The 18,830-nt window shown below is 42.6% G+C and overlaps 1 protein-coding gene across 4 annotated transcripts in view; it reads left to right on the top strand.

Moving 5' to 3' along the window:
* The window catches only part of NFE2L2 (NFE2 like bZIP transcription factor 2), a 139,480-nt gene that overhangs the window by 104,999 nt on the left and 15,651 nt on the right, over positions 1-18,830 (top strand). The window contains exon 1 of one of the 4 annotated variants that reach the window (XM_077751088.1): positions 593-685. The exons of 2 other annotated variants lie outside the window; for them this stretch is intronic. The gene's annotated coding sequence lies outside the window, so the exon portion shown is untranslated. Of the gene's footprint in view, positions 1-592; positions 686-12,117; positions 12,138-18,830 lie in introns of those variants that run through there. One more of the 4 variants, XM_077751089.1, reaches the window with a different exon arrangement.

Below are 18,830 nucleotides of genomic sequence, written 5' to 3'. Positions count from 1 at the left end.
TGCTCCCCCGCCTCGAAGCCGGCAAAAATGTGCCTAGTCACGGGGCCGCTCTCGGGGGAGTTGAGGTCTCCTCCGGACTGGGACCCGGAGCCCCTGCCCCGCCGCCGCCCCCATCCACGGCCTCCGCGGGCACGGCTGTGGCTCTGCGCGCTCACCCTGCTGGGCCGTCTAAGGGCACCCTTTGGCAAAGTAATCAGTCCATCCATCCGATCGCTCGTAGGCAGCTTGGCAAGAAAGCCCAGCCCCCAGGGTGGGGGAGGGAGGAGGTCACTAAGTGCCCAACGCGCTCCAATGCCCCGACGTGCGGCTGCGGGACGAGGCGCTCCCTCGCGTGGTGGGAAAGGGTCAGCCTCTGGCAGCCGGCGGGTCAGTGCGGGCGGGGCAGCGAACTGAGGTCGGACGCGACTCCCTATACCCGCGCGGTGCCTGCCAGGGGCGCACGCAGCGTGCGTGGACTTGGCCTCCAAGACAGTGGCCGGTTGGCTGTCACGGCGGCCCTCGGTTGGCCCTTTCCTGCTTTATAGCGTGCAAACCTTGCCGCGCCGGGGCCAAGGGACAAGTTGGAGCTGTTGATCTGTTGCGCAATTGTTATTTTCCCCAGGGCGGCTTTGTCTTTGGATTTAACGTTTCAGAATTGCAGTTCCAAAATGTGTAAGGCAGGATATTCTGTTCTGTGCTGTCAAGGGTAAGAGTTTCGAGAGTGCATTAGAATTTCTGTTGATTTTAGGCTGTTGGTAAATTTTTTGCTATCATATATTATTTCTTGGATGCTTTAGTTTTTTTTCTAGTTGAGAATTTGCTTCGATTTCTTAGCATGTTGCTTCCTTTGCTAGCGCAGAAGGTGGGACACTTGGGTTTCATAATATTTTGCTAACGAGTTTTGTAAATTTTTATAGAAGTGAAAACAAGTTACTGTTCATACTTTGTAGGGACTTTCAAAGAAGTAGATATTTATATTTCCAAATTTTTGGTAATTGGGTTCTTAGGAAAAATACTTGGTTCAAGGAAATGTGTAGCGTAACAGGTACAGTAACAGCATGTTTATACTGTTAAATGTGAAGTTTTACATTAATCTTGAAGATTTAAAGTAAGATTTTAACTTACTGATAAATATTGTGCTTTTTTGTTGTCTAAAGCTGTTTGTCTTGAACTGCTCTCTCCCCCAGTAATGATTAGGATTGTATTCCCTCAGTTCGCACTACTATGAAGTAAATTGTACTTTCCGATTTAGCTGCTATTCAACAGTAATATATATAACCATATAGTTATTTATACAGTAATCTGTATGACCAAAGGATATAAGAGGCTAATGAACTTTTTTTCTAAATTGTGTTCTAGAGGCCTCTTTTTAATTTTTTTCTTTTCGTGTGTAATTTAACATTCTGTATATACAAAAGTTCATTAAGCATGTGTACTGCTTTCTCTTTTAAATGTGAATTTTCAGTTATATTTGATAAGGTAACTACTTTTCCAACTTTGTAATCAGGCACGGTTTCCATATTTGAAGACTATGAAAAAACGAAATGGAGTAAAATTTGAAATCAATTTCATGTGTGTAACTGTTAATCATATTAAATAATAGTGGGTAGTCTGGAAAGATTTCAACAAAGAGTCAAGAATGGATACTGACCTTAGTCAAAGATAATCTAGGTATGAGGTGATAAGATTCAGTTTTTCATCCTGTGTACAGAGGAGGTATTGATAAACAGGGGAGAAAGGAGAGCCCGAGATTTTGTACTTTGTTAGTTGGAAGGAACCATCCATTACCCTTTTCAAGGGTGTCTCAGATAAAGTACTTTTATATATGAGGGATGGAGTTGATCTTGGACTAGACTGATAAGATTATTTTTAAAGGAAAATAGGACAGGCCTCTCGTCTGAATGAATGTTAAGCAAAGAGCAATTTGACTCTTTAGATATGACTTTTTAGACTTGAGAGATTATGGAAGCTGCATGTAGGAGAATAAATACACAGTTCATATCAGCCTTTCTGCTTTAAAAAAAAACTTGGGCCATTTTGGAATCTATCCTTCTTGTTAACTTGGGTTTTTATAAACAATGCTGGAAAAAAGAACTCCTGTCTTTCTTTAGGATTACTGGGACCACTTGAAAACCAAATACAGTTTTTCTTAATATTTATTTTCATTCAGGATGAATATTCTTCAGAGCTACATGAGAAAAGGAACCTTCTGTGGATTATAAGCATTTTTTTGTGTGTGTGGATAATTTCCTACCTACTGGCTGAACATAATTTAAAGTGGGTTTTGCATAAGTAATATTTCCTCTTGAATTTGTCCTTCATCTGGGGTTAACTCTTCAGTGCAAACTCTTGGGTGCAGGAAGAACTTGGCACTGAGATGATAATAAGTGAGTTATTGGGTACTTCCTTGAGTGCTAGGCACTGCAATAATTGCTTCACATGCATAATTCCATACTAACCCCACGGGAAATACTATTATCTCCGGTTTCCAAGGAGAAAAAAGAGGCCAAGAGTCCTGCTTAAAGTGCCCCCAACTATTTTTTTTATTAATTAGTTTATTTACAAAAGTGATCTCTGCACCCAGCATGGAGCTCAAACTCACAACCCAGAGATCAAGAGTCCCACATTCCACCGACTGAGCCAGCCAGGTGCCTGAAATGCCCCAACTATTGACTGACGGAGATGGGATTCAAACCTAGATAGTCTGACACAAGTGGCTNGAGAACGTGGATCCTCTTAAATATAGTGAAAGTAAATACAACCTGTCAATGCAATTACCACATGGGGGCCTTTTAAAGAAGACACAGAGACCTAGAGGGGTTCCATTTAGAGAGGCAAGACCATTTCTTCCTTTCTTCCTTCCTTCCTCCCTTCCTCCCTCCCTCCCTCCCTCCCTTCCTTCTTTCCTTCCTTCCTTCCTTCCTTCCTATTTCATTTTTAAGTAATCTCCACATGGGGCTCACACTCACAACCCTGAGATCAGGAGTCACATGCTCTGCTGACTGAGCCCCCAGGCACCCCAGGACCATTTCTTAATATGATAATACTTTTAAAAATTCATGGATCTCGCCAGTGTTCAAGATGAAGGTTAGGATGAAGGTTAGGGTTATGTTAGGGTTGGGGTTAGTGCATCACATTTTTCAAGGACCATTTTCCTTTTTCTTAATTACATCTGTTAGCTGCTAGAATCTTTGCTTACCTTTATTTGCCTTTTTAGTTCATACATTGTCCTGTTCATTGGCTTTTTTTATTTTGAAGTAGTTGTCAAAAATAAGTTTGATAGTGAATATACATATATAGTGAAGAGTGGACTCGACAGGGTTAGGCCAGGTTGAGGGTCAGTGGGTAGAATGGGGAGAATTGAATGGAAGATGGCTAGGAGAAATTTGTTGGCTCAAATTAAACACCAGCCTCCTGTTTGGGGCATTTCTGAATTGAAGCAAGCGTAAGGGCTCAAGTTCTCTCATTGAAGCTTATTTAGGGTTTTGAATATTTCAAAATCAAATATATTATTTCTTAGTCTTTATTGTTAAACAAGTTGTTTTCAGAATTATCATCTTTACTTGTCTGAATTAAAGATGATGCAGGATTTTTAGGATCCAGTGGGTGGTTTGCCTGAAAGTTAGTGTGGGTAAACCCAGGGTATTTAAATGTCTGGTCCAGGAGTGCCGGCGGGCTCAGGCGGTTAAGTGTCTGACCTCAGCTCAGGTCATGATCTTACAGTTCGTGGGTTCGAACCCCACGTCAGGCTCTGTGCTGACAGCTCAGAGCCTGGAGCCTGCTTTGGATTCTGTCTCCGTCTCTCTCTCTCTGCTCTTCCCAACTCATACTCTGTCTTTGTCTCTCTCTTAAAAATAAATAAACACTAAAAGAAAATTAAAAAATAAAATAAAATAAATGCCTGGTCCAGCCACTTCTGAAAGTTTGCTGAAATCTGTTGCATACCAGGGTATAGAAGGACAAGTTTTCTAAATGCAGTATATAACCTACCTACCTCCTTTACCTTTGGCTGTATGTTTGTTTTAAATTGTACTGTAACATGAAGAATAGAGTTTATATTTTGATGATATGATTTCTAGGAGTTACTAAAATTTCATTGCCACCTGCTTTTAAATATGGTCCAACAGACATTTAAGGAAAGATACAGCTCAGTTGATAAGGGTATGTTTTCTGGAAATGAAAGCAAAAATTGTATAATATTTACATTCCAAAGCAGTACTAGAAAAAAAATGGTGTTCTTAAACTAACCTTCCCCCCATACAGACACCTTCCCCCAAAGACACCTAGACTGCTAAATAAAATTCCGTTTCTGTTTTGCCTAAAGTTGTGAGTTTTCTTTGTGTCAGCCCTTGCCACAGTAAACACCTTTCAGTTATTGGTATTAACCATTTTAAGAACCAGGCACTTGGCTGGCTCAGTTGGTAGAGCATGTGACTCCTGATCTCAGGGTCATGAGTTTGAACCCCAGGTCGGGTGTAGAGATTACTTTGAAAAAAAAAAAAAAAGGTTAGGAACTCTGAGGGTAGGAGGTATTTTAACCGATCATCTTTATAGCACATGACCTATGATACCTTTGTGTCGTAAAGCCTCATATATTAGAGTCTGCTTGTGTGTGTAAGCATGTGTTTATTTGGCCCACACTCTGGTAATGAAGACAAATCCAGGGTATAAGAAGGATTTAGGACACCAAGTCTATCTTTCAGTGGCCTTGTTGATAACTGACTCTTGAGAGTCATTATAATCCCATCAACAGCCTGTGTTCTGGAGGATTTAAAAAAATCCTCAACAATGCCAAGTAGTCACTCTTTCCTCATAAACTCTGAAATGGAGACTTTGGGGCCTGTAGTAACAGCATACTGGCCAGATCTGAGCCCTCCATTGCTTTTTTTTTTTTTTTTTTTTAAATAAGAGCATGATTGTGTAAGAAAAGGGGAAAAAATGAGGTCGTTCTGGCTTTGAAGCTTTCTTTTGAACTTAAGAGTTTTTATTTGCTGCATTAGGCAATTCTATTGAATCACCTTTTAGAATCTCTGATATTTGTCTTGACTGTGTATCTTTTTTTTCCCTTCTACAACTAGTTTATAAGTTCCTTGAAAGCTGGGCATAGAATTTGTATTTCTCTCCTTTAAAAAAATTTTTTTTTAGAGAGATAGAGGGCCTGAGCAGGGGAGGGGCAGAGAGAGAGAGAGGGAGAGAGAATCCCAAGCAGGCTCCACGCTGTCAGTGCAGACCTTGACTCCGGGCTGGAACTTACAAACCCTGAGGTCATGACCTGGGCCAAAACTGAGTCGGATGCTTAACCAGCTGAGCCACCCAGATGCCCTTGTGCTTTTTTTTGAAACAGCTGTTTGAGATAGAATTCACATTCCATAGCACCCTCCCACTGAAAGTAGACGACAGTTCAGTGATTTAGTGTATTCACAGTCGTGCAGCCATCGCCACAACCGATTTTAGCACATTTTCAGTACCCCAGAAAGAAATTGCGTACTTGTTAGCAGTCACTCCCCATTTCCCTTCAAGTCCCTTAGTCTCTGGTAACTACTCATCCATTTTCTATCTCTGTGGGGTTGTCTGTTCTGGACATTTCATGTAAATGAAATCATACCTTATGTGATTTTGTGTGATTGGCTGCTTTCATTTGATGTCTTGTTTACAAGGTGTGACCACAGGGTAGCATGTATAAGGGCTTCATTCCTTTTGATTGCCGGCTGCTATTCCACCGCATGGATACACCGCATTTAATTTCTCTTCTCATCAGTTGATGGGCATTTGGGTTGTTTCTGCTTTCTGTTTTTCTTTTTGTTCCCTACAGCAATGGTACTTAAACTTTGTTGTCTAGTTGAATCACCACCAGTATTTTAACATACTGACATCCAGGTCATATCCCTCATTAAAACAAAGTCTGTGGTGATGGGACCCAAGCATCAGTATTGTTTTTTTTTTTAGCTTCTGAAAAGAGGTTTCAGTGTGCAGTCAGGTTTATGAACCAGTGCCCTAGAGCACCTAGCTCGGTGCTTGATACCCACTGAAGGTATTTACAGTGATTTAGAAAATCTGGTTAGGATATCTGTTTAAAATCATGAAAAGAAGTATCTTTGTATTTGATCACTGACCTTCACAGCCTAAGGTTAACACCCAAATCTGGGAACTGTTTTAAGGTGCCTGGCGAAATGTTTGAAATTCAGTAAATATAACTTGAGCTATTTAATCCCTCATGGAGATTTGGGTGATAATTTTGTTATCAAAAGGTTTTTCCCCAAGTGGGTCAGAATTCCTCTGTGTTTGGTCAGGAATGTGACCTATGAGAATGTGCAGTCTCAATCACTTAGGACGAGCATAGGAAAGGCAGTGGGGACAGAATGCTAAGTGCTGGGAAGCCTGGAGGCAAGGATACACTTGGGGACAAACTTGGCCTTACTCTAGGAAAGTCCGTGCTCTGTGTTCTCAGGCCTTGGTATCCTCTCCAGTTGAAAAGAACAAAAGCCTTAAATCTGCAAGGCAACTTTTAGCATTTCAATTTTTTGACTCCCTGTAATCTACCTAGTGAAGTTTACTTTATATTTGGACCATAGTAGCTGTCATTTGTACTTACCCATTTGTACTTTCTGGTTTACGTCTTTAGAAACGGGAGCTAATTTCGTAATCGTCTGTGTGTGTGTGTTGGACAGCACTGCAGTACCAGTGTGTGTGTGTGTGTGTGTGTGTGTGTGTGTTTGTGTGTGTGTGTTGGACAGCACTGTAGTACCACTTGAGACCTAAAAGTGTGGTCAGGACTTTTGGAGGCTGGCTTAGCCTGGCCTTGCAGACAGTGTGGGATCAGTCCCAGAACCGAGCAGGCACCTGGTTCCAGCCACGGCCTTTCTCTAGTCTGGCCAGGTAAAACTTTTACAGCCCACCTCCAGCCTTTCTGTAGTCATCAGTAGTTGGGAATTCTTTTAATCCGTTCTTCCTTTTAAGATGTAAAAAACAATATCTTATTCTTTCATTTGTTCTTAAGAGTTTTGTCCTGAGTGATGGATGTAATGTGTGTTTAAACAGAAGGATTTCAGGGTGCCTGGGTGGCTCAGTCGGTTAAGCATATGACTTCGGATCAGGTCATGATCTCACGGTTCGTGGGTTCAAGCCCTGTGTCGGGCTTTCTGCTGACAGCTGGCTCAGAGCCTGGAGTCTGCTTCGGATTCTGTGTCTCCCTCTCTCTCTGACCCTCCCCTACTCATGCTGTCTCTATCTCTCAGAAATTAAAACAAAACAAAACATTAAAAAAATAAATAGAAGGATTTCAGTGTTACCATTTAGGCTCTTAGGGATGCATACTTGTTGTATTGAAGTGAATGACTTGCCTCATTAAAGGTCGTTTTCCTTCTTTGCCAGGATGTAGCCATCATCCAGGGTGGGTTAGTGCCCAACTCTCCCCTCACCCCATGGCTGTGTAAGAGCAGGGACAGTATTGACTGCCTGTGTGGGTGGCCTGTTGATGAAAAGTATGGAACTTTGCTTTCACTTCAGATTTGACAGCCTTTTGTTTGCTCTGCTTCAGCACAAAATGATAATGCACATGGATGTAGAATCCAACCTGTTCTCAGTCTAAGGGATTAGAATACAGGGAAAAATGATTATCATGTTCTGTTGCTTTCTGTGAATGAACTGAAACAGAGGTATGACACATGATGGAATTGCCCTACTTTTTTAGGTGCTTGAGGGCTGACTACAGAACCCGTCCTTTCTGCTGTTTTGTTTTTTTAGTATTGGATCCAGGGAGTCTTGCTGCTGTGTCTAGAGGCTGTTGAAGAGCCCTGAATTTTCTGACCTGGCAAAAAAAGAAATAAAATTTTTAATGTTAAAATCCTGGTAATAAAAACCACCAAAAATTAAAACTGTATTTTTTAATTGCCATAGGGGAAATTGCCAATTTTTGAAGAAGTTGTTTTTGTTCTTGGTAATTCTCAATGAAACAGATGTAAAATATACTTTGAGAAACCAACCCCCAAGGACAGGACCAGGGCTGGCCCACTTTGTGCTAGCTGTGGTCCCTACCCCATATGTTCTGCTGAGACCAGGACCGGGAATGAGAGCCATTCTGTGAGTTCAGGCTCTTCTCCAAACACAGAGGCTCACCCTCTGCTGGAAACTTCTTCACCAACCTGCATGTTTGGGAGAACCGTTGGGGCAGTGGATTGAGAGTGAGGATGGTGACTTCAAGAGTGGAAATTCTGGGTTCTGTTTGACTTGGGAAAAAAAGGAGTGCTAGAATGAAAGGGAGAGAGATTGGGAGGAAAAAGAAAACTTGCTTAAGGGATTTTTTTCATGGATGACCCAGGAGCAATACAGGCTTTGGGGGCTTTTCCTGAAGAAAATGTCACATGGACTTGGAATTTGTACCTGAAGATCTCCTAAATGTTTAGTACTTGGATTTGCTCTTCCGTGTGCAGCTTGCACTTACAGTCTCCATGTGAGGAGAGAGAAAGCAGTTTTGAGTATTTACTTGTGCTGTTGACACTCGTCTTCAGTTCTTCCAACAACCCCATTCACATAGGCTTTGTCTTTCCTGAGAAAACTCTTTGGAGAGGTTAAAAAATAGTCCAGAGTTTAGTTTAGGAAACCAGAAACTACACAAGATCATTCAGACTGGGAATTTAATACAGGAAATTAATTCTGTAGATGATGGACAGACAACCCAGAGATTAGCAGCCACAGGAAGCTGGCACTGCATCAGCTGGCAGCACTGGGAGGGCTTCTCCCTCCCCTCCTCCAGCACCCGTCCTGTGCCCCTTCGATGGAGTGCAAATACGGGAGCACTGGGTAATTCAATGATAGTGTCATCTTAGACATCCCTGTAGAGTACAGATGGAGTCTGTACAGATAGAGTACATTTGGCGAGTTTCCAGTTTGGGTGAGTATCTGTTGTTAGTAGGTCATGTGCCTCCCTTCCCCTGTTAGGTGTCCCTGGGATGCCAGGGCAGGATTGATTCTACGTAGAGATGTGTTTGATGTTGCTAAAGGACTTGGACCTCTGGGTCTTGAACTTCTGGGGAGGTTCAGGAAGGAGGGAAAGTATGTTAAGAGCTGGGGAACCTCACATCTTTTCTCACTGATCCTGATAAATAAAGCCTTCTCTCCCCCAGAGAGATGTGAGTGGGAATGATACCCCTAGGTAACTCGTCCATCTTCCTTTCTCTGTGCCCGTGGGACTCTTGGAGGGAAGTCTGGGGCTCCTGAGGTACATGGCTCAGAGTCCACTTGATAACGGTACCTGAAGCTTTAGCAGTTGTGTCTGTGCTGGTGAGGATAGTCATGGTGCAGAGACTCGGGACAGTTAGTCTTTCCTTGCAGTCACATCTTACCAACTCCCAACACTGTGAAAGAATCAGCCTTTTGATGTCTCAAGGCATCTGAATCCAGACAACCAGCAATTTCATAGAGAAGGAAAGGGAAAAAGCTAACATTTACTGAACACCTGGCAGTACTGTAGTAGGTCTTGGACATGTTCTTGTACTTGATCTTGACAATAAATCTGTGGTGGTAAGGCTATTACCTCCATTTTTCAGGTGAGGAAACCTATTCAAAGAGGTAAAATAACTTGTCTGGGGCCATGTCACTCACAACGGTAGAACAGGGATTTAGCATGTCCATAATCCCTGCTCTCCCATCCTTGTTTTCTTCATTCCTTCTGTTTCTTTTCTTGTCTAATGACTGTGGGTGTTTTGTTAGATACTAAGGAATGAGGGATTCCTTTACAAAGATTAATCAAGGCATGTCCCTACCTCAAGCAGCTTTACTCCGTGTTTATCAAAGGGAGTGCTGCCGCACAAGGGCTGGTCCTCTCTTTGGGTTTGAAGGACTGTCCCACATTACAGGATATTCAGCACTATTGTGACAGCTGGGAAAACTCCCCACCCCCCATTTCCCTCCAGTTTCTGTTGCTGCTCAGTGGTGGTGCCCACCCGAGGGGAACAGGTGTCACACACGGACTTCTAGAGACTGTTGAAGCCAGGATATCACTGTCCCCAGGAAAGCTCAGGGTATTACGGGAGTCCCCCATAATCCAAGACCCCCAGTGGGTGCCTGAAACCGCAGATAGTACTAAACCCTGTACATACAATGTTTTTCCTGTATCTGCACACCCATGACAAAGTTTAGTTTCTAAGTTAGGCACGGTAAGAGATTACCAACAGCATGATAAAATGGAACAGTAATAACAACGTAATGTAATAAAAGTTATGAATGTGGTCTCTCAAAATACTGTACTCTTCTTGGGATGATGGGAGATGATAAAGTGCCTATATGTTGAGATGAAGTGAGCGACATAGGTCTTGTGATATAACATTAGGCTGCTGTTGACCTTCTGACAGTATATCAGGAGGATCGGCTGCTCCTGGACCTCGGTTGACTGCAGGTAACCGAAACTGGTGGAAAAGGAAATGGCAGGTAATGGGGGACTCCACGTGTACTTCCTGGTTCTTTGTAGGAAGGCCCCATCTCCTCACACCTTTTATTCTAAACCAGAAGGGAGTAACAGAGAGATAGAAAGCGAGGAAAGCCCTAGAAACTAGAGGGATCAAGTACATTTCATTTACTCAGGTAGTGTGTCTAGTCCAGTTCACTTAACACAGACAGAGGTCGTTGTCATTTGATATGGTAATATCATCACTGCTGATATTCACCATTTCTCAGGCCTCCAGCTGCAAGGAAACTTTCCTCAAAAGATAAGCTAAACATTATTTTAAAATTTCAAGATCAAGTTAAGAGTCATGTACCATACCTCTCTGGATCTTTACTGCCTTTTTTACTGGGTACTTTATGAAGAAGGCTGAGTCCTCAGTATAGGATAGCTGAAGAGATTATTATGGTAATAGATTGATGCTTTGGGGGGGAAAAAAGTCTAGAATATAGGGGCAAAGTGAGGTTACCAAGTCCCACCGTCAGTCCGAGGAACTGGGATACTCTAAGAAAATACACTTAGCATTTAATGTTGACTGATACGTTCAAGTTGCAAGATTTTTCTTTTTAATGTTTATTTTTTCTGAGAGAGAGAGACAGAGCATGAGTAGAGGAGGGCCAGAGAGAGAGGGAGACACAGAATCTGAAGCAGGCTCCGGACTCTGAGCTAGCTGTCAGCACAGAGCCCGACACAGGGCTGGAACCCATGAACCGTGAGATCATGACCTGAGCCGAAGTCGGATGCTTAACCGACTGAGCCACCCAGGAGCCCCTCAAAAAACGAGTTTTATCGTTAACTTGAAGGAATGTGTTTATAGATTTAGGGTGTAATACTTTATTCTTAGTAGAACACCCAAAGAATAATTTGAAGCATTATTACTATGAAATAACTTTAATAATTTTAAGTAATTTTTCTATGACTAGTAGTTGGGTGATAACTGATAGAAAACACGGTATCTTTGTTATGTAAGTAATTAGAATTCTCTGAACCTAGACACCTTATGTATACAGTGAAAATACCGAATTCTGAGCCTAAATGTGCACTTACTCATTCCACATAAATTTATTAGGAATTTACACCCCCAAGGAACTTTTCAGGGCATGAAGTTGCCTTAATCTTCCAAGATAATGCAGCAAATGTGTTGTCTTCCTTGAAGAACATTTGCTTTTCAAGTTGCCCCTCCTCCTAATCAATCCCTTTGCTCCTTGTACACCTGGATTATAAAGCATGTTTCATATCATCGAGTATAATTTACTTTACATCTCGTTTTCTGTGCTTAAAGTCTGACTTCCTCTAGGGCAGGGACTGTATTTTATTTCTTTTTTATAGCCCTGGTGTCTGGCATCATGCCTAGCGTTTACATAATCGTAGTTGCTCTCTAAAGTGAGGGTGAGTCTGTTACTGCCCTCCAGGAGCTCGGTGTTTACACAGGCTCATCTGTGACACATGACAGCTCCATGACAGTGCAGAAGAGAAAGTGTCACTTCCAGCTTGGGTGCTCAGAGGACATCCTGGAGGAGGTAGCATTTTAACTACAGGGTTTTTGTTTTTTTCAGTCTGTAGGATTTCCTTGGCTAAGACTTCATTTGGAAGGTCTGAGGAAGGGTGCAGGCACGAGCCAGACTCTGGCAATGGACTGAGTCACTAGGGGTGAAGAGGTTCATTTGGAGCTGGCTGTAGAGAGCCCTTCAGTGCCGATGTGTGGCATTTCAAGTCTTATGTAAGTATCTTGAAACACAGAAGGCTTTGGAAAGGGCAAGTCAGATGAGCCGAATGTGGACAGGAAATTACTATGGGCCATGCATCAGAAGATGAAGAGGTTGGAGACAGAGAGAAGGATGGGGGGCAAGGGGAGTGGAGAGGGGTGGGTGTGGCTTAGTTGGCTTGGCATCAGCACATGTATTGAGGATCTGTATTTGTAACTCTAATCTGTAACCACCTTTGTTAGCCATCTAAGGAGAATTTTTTAAGCCCCCTTTTCATAGGAAAGAAGTAGATTTCCTCTTTCTGTTGGCCTCATCATGATCCCATTTGTGCTCAAGCTTGCATGCTCTGCTGTTTCTGTGTTTTAACAGAAACTCATCCGCCAGTGTGTTCATCCCCCTGATGAAAGGGGAGGGAAAATGAGCCAGAAATGGCCGTTTTGCTTGAGGGATGGGTTGTTTTTTTTCTTCAAGGTGGCACAGAGGGAGTTTGTCTCTTTGTGCCCTTCTCTAAGAAGGGCCTGTTTTCAACTAAAACAGCCTCATCTTTGGCTTCCCAGCCCACTGATTAGCAGTATTCACCCAAGAAAAGCAAAAACAGACAATATTCTCTTTTTCGTAAGCCTCAAGCTAAGAGAGGTGGGTGGGCATCTAACCATACTAGTGATAGCAGTCTCTCGGCCTCTTCCCAGTGCTGGCCAGGGTCCTAATGCTTTAACACTGATTTTGTTGTGCGTGCTCCTTGTTAGCCCTGAGAGGCAGGCATTATCCCAGTGTTGTAGGCGAGGGACTGAGGCCCAGAGAGGTTAAGTTGATGGACATTACAGTGGCATGTGCTTCAGTTTCATCAGCATTGGAATGTGGATGACACCTGTCAAGGCGCTCTTAGAATTGAGTAAGAAAAGAACTGGGCACAAGGTCTAGCACACAGCACACATTCAACAAATGGTGGCTGTGGTTATTGTTACCATAATTGTTACTATAATTGTATTTCTTCTCTGTTGGGGATGCTTGATGTGTGGGGAGCTGAAATTTCTCAGGCACACTTGAAAAAAGCCCTTTCTTGAATTCTGCTGTGTAGTGGCATAAACATTCATACCCTTTTTTGCTCTTTGTCATAAACATATCCACCTGTGGTTTTCCTATGCATGTCTTCCACCTTGGGCATTGAAGTCTCTAGAGACAGAAAACCAATCCGTGGCAAGACCTTACGTGTGCCCTGTGACAGCAGAGGGCTACCTGCTGGCCCAGTCTCCCCTGGGAGACACCAGCCTGTCTGCTGGATTCCCTGTGCTGATGTGGATTGATGAGCTTCCAGCTCTTTGAACTCCTTCCCAGACACACTCCTTCTCTTGGGGCAGAATTTCTTACTCTGGGGTTCTGGGCCTAGAAAAGAAGCAGTGTCCGCAGGCCAGTTGAACCAACAGAAAGAGTTTGGGGAATGGAAGTGCGTTGGTGGAAGTCTAATCCAAACATGAGCTGGGCTGACCCCTGTGGCCTTGCCCTCTTCCCAGCCCTGCCCCCCATCATCTGGTCTTTAAAGACTAAAACGGTCCTTTTGTAATGCTACCCCTAAGTAACTCACACCTTAAAAAAAAAAAAAGGTTGGGAAGCCTGGGTGGCTCAGTTGACCAAGCGTCTGGCTCTTGGTTTCTGCTCAGGTCATAATCTCCTGGTTTCATGAGTTCAAACCCTACATCGGGCTCTGTGCTGCTGGGCATGGAGCCTGCTTGGGTTTCTCTCTCTTTCTACCCTCCTCGGCTCATGCTGTCTCTTTCTCTCAAAAATAAATTAATGAACTTTAAAAAAGATGAAAAATAAAGGGTAGGGTGGTGAAGGGAAGGAAGACCTTCTGGAAAACCCTTGAAGGGAGGTAACCTAGCTGAAAACTTCTTACATTCACTTCCCATGGGTATTGCCATGCAGATGTCTGATGAGTGCATAAATTATGACCTCACCTTCTATTTCTTATATAGTAGTTAGACCCAGAAGCCTAAAATTTAGATTCTTCTCATGTTCATTTGACATTGGCAGTGGGAGTTGAATTTATTAATGGTTTTCATACCTCACCCCTGGTTGTCCTTTATATTTTTAAGGGGCATTCCGTACTTTTCTTTCATATGAAAAAACAACTCTGCTGGGCTAGTCCTGGTAGGGATAGCACAGTGAGGTTGGGTGGCGAGGGCCACACTACCCTGTGCAGCTAGTTAGCGGTCGGGCCCTAACTGGCCCCCCACTGCATGGTCTCCCTGAAGAGGCAGGCCTAGGCTATTTGAATGCCTCTGTGACCTACACCTGGGTTAGGGCTCAGTGTCGCCCTTTAGTAGATGCCGGTCTTCAGGCAAAATTACTGAACCTCTTTGTGGTTGTTTCCTTGCTCCGAAAGGGCAATGATGATAATACTACCTGCCTTGAAGATTGGTGCAAGTAAAAGAGATAATAGATATAAGTGCTTGCAGTCATGTTGAGCACAAACTGCACCGCAAATGGTAGCTGTTATTATTAACATTATTACTTAGATAATGTCATACCGCTCTTAATCTGGATTTAGAATACTGTACTATGATCTTTTATTCTCAAATTTTAATGTGAAGGCTCGCCTGCTAACCAGGGTCCTTACATATTTATTTAGCAAGTTAATGGAAGAGATTGACCTTAGGGAAAAGAAAAGATTTCTCTACTGATCTTAAGAGCATGAGGTACGATATATGCACTAATTATAGTTTTTCTGGAAGAGGTCCAAATTGCTGCCTGGAGGCTGGCAACAACAGTGGGTACTATGTGTTTTCAAACATATGCATCTGAAAGCTGCTGAAATATAATTTCCAAACTCAGCTTCATTCATATCCTTAGTTGGACTAGATACTGCTTTCTCATCACCTAAGCCCTTTATTTCTCCCCCATTCTTCAGATGACCTTTGCAGTAATTTGATAATTGTGTGGCGTCTGGACCACACCACTGCTGAGTAACTTCCTGATGGTCCCTTCAGTCATTACGCGCCTCTTTAGTCATTCAGTCTCACACTGGCACTTGCAGGTCACTGTAGGAGCTTTTTACAAATAATTGCTAACAGTATAAATACTACCTAGTGAAATTTGGGAGGGTTAATATTCTCCCTGTAGCCTGAGGAAGTAAGTTGCAAAACAGAAGATTTCGGTTCAGTAGAATTTGAGCCCCCCTCCCACCTTCCACGCCATGTGTGTAAGCTGCACTAACCAACGGGGCTAGTGCAGCTGAGGGACTGAATTTGTAATTTTAATGAATTTTGACTTAAATTTTAAAACAGGAAAAATAAGTAAATTTAAAACCAGAAACATTGTTAAGGTTTTTTGTTAACTCTTAACTTTATTGTACAAGGCAGCTACATTTTATGTGATCATATCGGTTGTGTTGTAGTGTATATTGAGTGTGTTCATCTTCTGATGCCTCATTAATAATATTAAGTTTTTGGTTACATGTTAAAATATTTTTTGATATATTAAGCATATTGCTAAAATTAAATTCACTTGTTCCTTTTTTTTCTTTTTTTTTTGTAAGGCTACTAAAAATTTTTTTTTCATGTTTATTTTTGAGAGAGAGAGAGGGACTGAGTGTGAGCAGGAGAGGGGCAGAGAGAGAGGGAGACACAGAATCCAAAGCAGGCTCTAGGCTCTGAGCAGTCAGCTTGAACTCACGGACCAGACCGCAAGATCATGGCGTGAGCCAAAGTCGGGCACTTAACTGACTGAGCCACCCAGTGCCCCTGGCTACTAAAATTTTTTAAATGACACATGTGGCTTGCATTATATTTCTGTTGGACAAGAACTGCTTTAGAGCATCTATTACAGGTAGCTAAAATTAGCTTGTTTTTTAAATTCAAAATTAGGGGTGCTTGACTGGCTTAGTCAGTAGAGTGAGTGACTCTTGATCTTGGGGTTGTGAGTTCGATCCCCACTTTGGGTGTAGAGATTACTTTAAAAAAAGTAAAAGCTTAAAAAAAGAAATAAGTAAAATTCAAAATTAGAGTTTAGATTTACATTTTGGACATCATAGAACCTAAGGTATTTAGAGGAAGGGATCTTAGGAGTTCCCTAACCCAGCCCTGTCCTTTGGCAGAGGAAGAAACCAAAGCTAAAAGATAAGGTAAAATGGCATGATTATTAGGTGGGGACGGGGACTGGACCCTGATGTTCCTGATGGCCTTCTGCTTTGGGTCCACGGTTTGCTTGGTCATAGAACCCAGTGGGCGTCAGGGCTGCAGAAATCTGAAACTCCTCCCAGATCCAGCCTGAAGAAAAGGCCTTGAAGAAGAAATTATTTTAGGTGGTAAGGAAAATAATTTTTTTGCTTTCCCTACCAGTGGATGGACAAGAGGGTCGATTCTGTGTTTGACAAGGTATTTTTGTTGGGCGGTATAATGAATGATAACAGTCGTGGGGAATAATAATTCCCATGCTTTGTGTGAACATTTACTTTGGAAACCTTCATGCATCTGGCTTTCATATTTTAATTTAAGAAATTCTTTTTCCAAAGCCAGAGATTTTAAACCAGACCCACAGCTTTTGTCCTGGAGAAAAAGATGAAGAGCTTGACTTCATGTGTTTATTGTTTAGGTAGGTCGTCTGCGGTCACTTGGTAAAAGTCTAGTTCTGTTTTATGGTATTGTTTCCTTACAAGTGTAGCACAATGGATTTAAAGGAAGAAGCCACCAACAAACTAAAAGGAACACCCTTTGAGTAAACCCAAAAATATATTTGTATTTTGAAGATTGGAAGAAGAAAGGGAGGCATTATGATTTACTCAACGGCGATTTGATTTAGGAGTACGTGTATCAGATTAGAGGAGGTTGTTTGTGCCTCAAGTGTAAGTCACAAGTGTGCAACCTTTGACATTTAGCCTTTCTCAACCTCCGTTTCTTCATCTCACTGATCTTCACATGTAGTGTAAAGGATTACATGACATAAGAATGCAAGTGAAAGTGTTTTGTGATCTTAAAGCCCTACACAGGTGTGGGCGGGTGTCTCCCAGCACCTTCTTTCTCCGTGGCGGTGCACAACTATTTCTTGGGTCACACTTGATTTTGGTGAACCCTTAGATAAGTCTTTCAAATTTGAAATGTGCATTTAGTGGGTACATGGCCTTGACTCCACGATTCGGGGATTCTCAGGGGACCATACTGGTTCTGAGTTGCTTTTGTGGTAGCAGAGATGATCTGCCTGAAGGGACTTTTTTTTTTTTTAATGTTTTATTTAGGAGAGAGAGAGAGACAGCGTGAGCAGGGGAGGGTCAGAGAGAGAGGGAAACACAGAATCTGAAGCAGGCTCCAGGCTCCGAGCTGGCAGTCAGCACAGAGCCCGACGCAGGGCTCGAACCCACGAACCGCGAGATCATGACCTAAGCGAAAGTCGGACGCTCAACCAACTAAGCCACCCAGGCGCCCCTGAAGGGGCTTTTTTTAGTTCTGTTATATTGATCAGGGACACAGTCTTTAGGAAACCACATGGTATTTAGAGCTTGGGGGTGGGGGAAGGAAAGCTCTGTACAGAAAAATGCACATTAGACATTGGTCAAGTAGCAGGGTTTTATAGGCCATCAATTTGGCTGCAGGGTTAATTGCCATACAACAGTTCTGTAAAGCTCTGTTTTCAAAGTAATTCCTAATATTTCTTGAGTCTTAAGTAATAGAACTTGCAGTAGAAGTCTACTTTAAAACCTAATTTGTGTTAGGTTTGACCATATGACCTCTTCGGGTCTGCTTCATCAAATGGGACACGGGGCTGGTTACTCACTTAGCATCTCTTGGCCTCAGGAACCTCATTTATAAACCTGGGGTTTAGAGTATGGTCTCCAAGATCACCCTCTGCTTTCCTTAGCCAGTTCTGTGCTGTAAATGTAATTTTATGACCAAGAAACATCTGTTCCTGAAAGACTCATCCCTAGAAAGAATGTTTTCTTTTTTGGTCTTTAGGGAGTTGGTAGATAGGTCAGCCAGGCTGACTTGCCCTTCCCCTTGGTAATTTACCTTTTCTGTGCAAAAGGCAGAGGCACTGACTTTTCCTGACAAGCTTTGGTGTTTCAGCTTTTGAGACGTTGCCCAGCCTCTGTCTTCCCTGTCTGTGCCGTACCCTTTACTCTTCTTGCTCCTGCAAATGTTCTGCTGGCTCCACAGGTGCTACCCAAAGTTAAGCTGGCTGGAGCAAGGCTGAATATAGACTGGTGGTGAAAGAGCTGCTGCTTGCTAGCCAGCCAACTGTGTAACGGTCATTCTCCTCTGTAGCCTTCGTTTCACTGTGAAAGAGAGAGATGGGGCTGGTTTGAAGTGATTCCGGAATTAGTATAGGGGACCTTATACAGTTAGTATGTATTTGTCATATGAGTTCTGTGTGCCCGTGATGCAAGCGCTGAAGGACACACGAGTGGGGAAATGGGGAGTCCCACACGTTGTTACATCCCCTACAGTGTAGAACTGTCGGGCCGTATCTATCATGATTGTAAGTGCAAGTACAGTTAACCCTTGAACAACACAGCTTTGAACTATGCAGGTCCACTTATACACACATTTTTTTGGGTAAATGTATTTTTTCTTTCTTCTGATTTTCTTAACACTTTTTCTCTAGCTTACTATATTATAAGAATACAGTATATAATGCATATAACATACAAATTAAGTGTTATCATTTGTTACCAGTAAGGCTTCTGCTTAAATGTTACACATGGATTTTTGACTGCG

The sequence above is a fragment of the Crocuta crocuta genome, unplaced genomic scaffold (assembly GCF_008692635.1).
Source record: "Crocuta crocuta isolate KB4526 unplaced genomic scaffold, BGI_CrCroc_1.0 scaffold219, whole genome shotgun sequence".
In the NCBI taxonomy this organism is placed as follows: domain Eukaryota; kingdom Metazoa; phylum Chordata; class Mammalia; order Carnivora; family Hyaenidae; genus Crocuta; species Crocuta crocuta.
Note: the sequence above shows the minus strand (reverse complement) of the source record. Positions and strands in the feature narration are given on the sequence as shown.